Source organism: Echinops telfairi, unplaced genomic scaffold (assembly GCF_000313985.2).
Source record: "Echinops telfairi isolate 266 unplaced genomic scaffold, ASM31398v2 ScPeMD7_7475;HRSCAF=8513, whole genome shotgun sequence".
Lineage (NCBI taxonomy): Eukaryota > Metazoa > Chordata > Mammalia > Afrosoricida > Tenrecidae > Echinops > Echinops telfairi.
Window position 1 is genome coordinate 1,382,635 of NW_022111379.1, and position 5,519 is coordinate 1,388,153.

At 49.6% G+C, this 5,519-nt stretch overlaps 1 long non-coding RNA gene across 1 annotated transcript in view; it reads right to left on the reverse strand.

The window, feature by feature from the left end:
• LOC123521191 overlaps positions 1-5,308 on the reverse strand; it is a 51,239-nt gene extending 45,931 nt beyond the window's left edge. Inside the window, exon 1 of the long non-coding RNA XR_006679662.1 lies at positions 5,224-5,308. This is a non-coding gene — a long non-coding RNA (uncharacterized LOC123521191). The remainder of the gene's footprint in view (positions 1-5,223) is intronic.
• Between the last annotated feature and the right edge of the window lie 211 nt (positions 5,309-5,519).

Sequence of the window (5,519 nt, forward strand, 5' to 3'; positions counted from 1 at the left end):
AAAAAAATTGAAACAAGCCCCATAAAGCTCGCATCTGAGGGGTCAGTGAGCTGAAACGGACTGATCTTGGCCACGTGGACTCAGAAAATCGAAGGGTTTGCTACACAGGAATGACACATTCACACTCAGTCAAAAAGGACATTTCAAGATTAATTCTTAAATGCAATGCAGTATGTGGTAGGAAGATATCTAGTCAAGGTAATCTGATCCATACAACAATTATTCCAATGTAGGCACCTGCCACAGACGCTAGAGATGAAGAAATTGAAGAATTCCACCAATGTCTTCAGTCTGAACTGGACCAAACATGCAATGTAGATGCACTGATAATTATTGCCAATTGGAATGCAAAAGTTAGAAACCAAGAGGAAGGAGAAAATATGGTATGGTGGTTATATAATAGTTTGTCAATTTGAGGATTAAGAGTGAAGGGGAGGAGTCTAGTCTGCCAATAGGGTCATAGCCAATGAGGCCTCTGTGTGGGCCTGGCCAGCTCCTGAGAATTCTGGGAAATCTGTATTTTCCTCTTTGGAGACAGGAGACACGTCTCTCTCTCTCTGCTCACTCTGTGGGAGACACTGCAGCTGACACATGGAACTATGCTGGTGCCCTGAGCTGGAGAAGCCACGTGGACCTACCCTGATGCAACCTGACCTCTGGAGCCGGAAAAGCCACGGAGAGACCCCTGCCAGCGCTGCGATGCTTACAGCACCACTGGATCCAAAGACGTTCTACCACTGGCCTGTGACTGACCTGCATTCAGCATCATTGCATGTGTTTTGTGAGTCTGAAGAGGGCTTTATAGATTGGTATCGGACGTATGGGCTAATATCGGACTTATGGGCTTAGACTGGACTGGGTTGGGATGCTTTCTTAATGTACAATTGCCCTAAATTTAAAACTCTCTCTTATATACATATGAGAGTGTCCATGGATTTGTTTCTCTAGTCAACCCAGACTAACACATATGGTCTTGGTGATAGAAACAAAGCTGGAGGTTGAATGATAAAATTTTGTGAGACTCATGATTTATTCATAGGAAATACCTTTTTAAAAAATTTCAACAGCACAAACAGCAACCATACACATGGACGTCCCCAGATGGAAGACACAGAAATCAAAGTGACCGCATCTGTGGGAAGAGACGACAGGAAAGCTCAATGTCAGCAGTGAAAACCAGGCCGGGGCCAAGTGTGGAACAGACCATCAACTGTTGATTTGTAAGTTCAGGTTGAAGCTGAAGAACAGTAGAACAGTCCACAAGAGCCAAACTATGACCTTGAGTCTATCCCACCTGAATGTTGAGAACATCTCAAGACCTGATGCATGGAACCCTGAGGACAGGAGACCTGATGAACTGTGGAGGAAACCAAGGACGCCATCCACGAAGAAAGGATAAGGTCATGAAACAGACAAGAAAGGAAGCAGCACAGCCCACATGGAAGAAGCACACCAGCCTGTAAGATGACAAGGCGTCGAAGGGATCAGGGATCAGGCATCAAAGACCAAAAATAATCATACCATTGTGAATGAGGGGGAGTGCAGAGTGGGGACCCAGGGTCCACCAGGGGTAAATTGGACATCTCTGTGCAGAAGGGCTGCGGGGAGGAGATGAGCCAATCAGAGTGCAGTGTAGCAATGATGAAATATACCATTTTTCTCTAGTTCTTAAATGCTTCCTCTCCCCCACTATCATGATCCCAATTCTACCTTACATATCCAGCTGGACCGGAGGATGTACACTGGCACAGATAGGAACTGGAAATACAGGGAATCCAGGACAGATGAACCCCTCAGGATCAGTGGAGAGAGTGGCAATATCAGGAGGGTGGAGGGAAGGTGAGGGAGAAAGGGGAACAGATCACAAGGTCTACATATAACCTCCTCCCTGGGGGACGGACAGCAGAGAAGTGGGCGAGGGAGACGTCGGATGGTGTAAGGTATGATAAAATAATAATAATTTATAAATTATGAAGGGCTCAGGGGGAGGGGGGAGTAGGGAGGGAGGGGAAAAATAAGGAGCTGACACTAAGGGCTCAGGGAGAAAGCAGGTGTTGTGAGAATGATGATGGAACACATGTACTCATGTGCTGGACACAAATGATGTATGCATGGATTGTGAAGAGTTGTATGAGGCCCTAATAAAATGATTATTAAAAAAAAGACAAAAAAGAAAAGATCAAAATGGATGTCAGAAGGCTCTGAAACTTGCTGTTTATCATAGAGCAGCAAAGCATATGGGAGAAATGAGGACATCAAAGAGCTGAGCAGAAAATATCAAAGGGCAGCTCGAGAAGACAAAGTCAAATAGTATAATGAAATGTGCACAGGCCTAGAGCTAGAAAAACAAAAAGGAAGAACGCACGCAGCGTATCTTAGACAGAAGGAATCCAAGAGAAAACGCAAGCCTCCAGTTGCAATGGTGGAAGATTCAATGAGCAAAATATTGAACGATGCAGGAAGCACCCAACAAAACTGGACAGAATACACAGTCACTACACTCGAAAGAACGAGTCAACTCGACCATTTCAGGAGGTAGCAGATGAGCGAGGACCAATGGTACTGAAGGAAGAGGCCAAGCTGCACTGACAGCGTCAGTCAAAAACAAGGCCCGAGGAAATGATGGGATGCCCACTGAAGGCACTAGTGAGAGAGCAAAATCAGGCAGTGACTGGAGGGAAGTGGGCACTTGGAAGAAGGAACTGGCACTAGATGGGTTTAACCTGAAGAGAGGGAGGTCCCAGTCAACAAGGTTCTGAGTAGCTAAATGGTTATGCATGGGCTGCTAACCTCAAGATCAGCAGTTTGAAACCAGTAACGATTCCCAGAGAGAAGGATTTACAGCCTCGGAAGCCCACGGGCGCTCTTTCCTATAGTCCCCATGAGCCAGAATCAAGTCCAGAGCAGTGAGTTGGGTCTCCTTTGACTTAAATTTCAGAAACAATCTAAGAAGAACCATAGGCAAGTCCCGGGGGAACCCAGCAGCTACAAAAGGAAGAAGAAAACCTCCCAATTTCCCACAGGAGGCAAACTCCACACAGCCAGCTAAGGCTGAAAGTACCGGACTTGGCCCTGAGATGATCCAATGTTGGAATTAGCAGACAAAGATTTTATTTATTTATTTTGTGCTGCCCAAGAGTTGTTTTTTCTTATCATTATTGGGGGCTCGTACGACTCTTATCACAATCCATATATCCATCCATTGTGTCAAGCACATTTGTACATGTGTTGCCATCATCAGTCTCAAAACATTTGCTTTCTACTTGAGTCCTTGGTATCAGCTCCTCATTTTTATCCCTGCCTCCCCACCCTCCTCCCTCACAATCCCTTGATAATTTATAAATTATTATTATTTTGTCATGTCTTACGCTGTCCGATGTCTCCCTTCACCCACTTTTCTGTTGTCCGTCCCCTAGGGAGGAGGTTATATGTAGATCCTTGTAATCGGTTCCCCCTTTCCACCCCACCCTCCCTCCACCCTCCCAGTATCACCACTCACACCACTGATCCTGAAGGGATCATCCTCCCTGGATTCCCTGTGTTTCCAGTGTACATCCTCTGGTCTAGCTGGATTTGCAAGGTAGAATTGGGATCATGATAGTGGGGAGAGGGGAGCATTCAGGAACTAGAGGAAAGTTGTATGTTTCATCGTTGCTGCACTGCATCCTGACTGGCTCGTCTCCTCCCCACGGCCCTTCCGTAAGGGGATGAGAGACAACGATTTGAAAGAAGCTGCTGTCGCTACGCCGGAACAGAAGGGCAGCGAAAAAAGAGGACGACCCTCTACAAGACGGAGCGACACAGTGGTTCGAACCGTGTGAGGCTGCTGCAGGACTGAGCTGCGCTGTTCTGAGATGTGGAACCAACTTGATGGCCTCTGACACCCACAGGGACATCGACGACATTCGTCAAACTGTAGCCGTTCTCACTGCCAGAGGGTCCTCTGACGCATGGCGAGCCTATGGGCAGAGACGCACTGCTCCCGTGGGCTTCTGGGACTGTCGATCTTTCTGAGAGCAGAAAGCATCCTCCTGAAGACCCCCGTCTAAATCGTTTTTTCTGGAAAGAGCATAATGCTCAAGGCAAGAATCTGTCACCAGTTACGCTGGGTTGGGTTTGGAGAGGGTGATTTTGGTTTGAGGTGGAGGGATTCCCTGCAGTGGTTCATCTCACCTTCGCGGCTCCAGATCCTAGGGCTGCTTTGACGTCTATAGCTTCCACAGTTTCGCTACTGATAGCAAGTTGGTAGAAAAATTCCAATGAAGACCAGTTTGTGGCCTTTTCAATCCTCCCATTCACATTGTCCGCCGTGACTCTTGCCTGAACCCAAAGAAGCACTGGGCTCACAAGAGGAAAGAGAATTCTGAACGCAGAGCTGCCCAGCAACTTCCTAACACTCACAGCCCCTGCAGGGTAGGTGGAGCAAAGGTCATTGTATCTGTTTGAGGAGTGCCAGTAAAATAGCTCTTCCAAGGTCATTCAGCAAAGCCAAGTTCTCGTCCTCCTTCTCTTCTCTCCCAGCACAGGAAGACAGGGCCCGGCTGGGGAGCATGACAATGGTTGGCAGGGCAGGAGCCCACAGGACAGGGCCCAGAAGGACGTGTACACGTTCACCTTGAGCACAAGCAATGCTCACAGCCCAGGTGTCAGCAGCTTGCTGAAAGCAAATCGGTACTGTGCTTCCCAAGCCAGATGCCTCCTCAGAGGGCTGCCCTCCTCCCCCAGTGGGGGAGGAGCTGTCTTGGGTTGGCTTTGCCTCTGAAACAGATTCTGAGGTCCAGACCCAAGGGCAAGCAGTTCAACTGGGTGGCGGTCATCCCAGGAAGCGCTGCTGGGAGGGTTAGGATGTGAGAAAGGAGAGTGAAGAGTGTGTTTGAGCACTGGTGTTCCAGCCCCCCCGCAGTGCTGTAGAGTGTGTGACCCACCCTCCTAGCTGCCCCCTCTGCCCTCAGTGAGGAGGCTGGAGTGCTTAGCATCAACTCCCCACCTGTCACTGGCTGGAGGCCGCCTCCCGGGGCACTGGCGCTCCAGCCTGGCATAGCCCACAGCCTCCTACAGCCAGAAAGCAAGCTTTCACGAGATTCACTGGAGATCCGTGAGCTCAGTAGTGCCAAGGAGTAGAACACGCTGCTGCAGGGCCTTTTCTCAATTATGGAAATGCACCAGGTGCACCCCGGCTGCAGCCCTGGGGTCCCGCCGCCGCCTGCAGGAAGAAGTACTCACCGGTGCCGGGTGCACTTGAACCAGTTGAGGATGTCCGTGCACCGCGTGTAGTAGATCTGGTCAAAGGGGTGTGCATACGACTCCTGGACCGTCACCGCATAGCTGCGACAGCAGGAAGAACCAGGAGAATGTCAGCCCTGGAAAGCGTAGCTGACATTGAGATGGGGCCACCCCCCCTCAGGGAGCCAGTCTCCACAGCCAAGTGACCAGGGGCTCCGGCCACCCCTACTGTCCTCCTCATGCTCCCAGGAGGAGGGCAAGTAGGGCAGTCCGGCCTCCCGGGCCCCGCGTGGGAC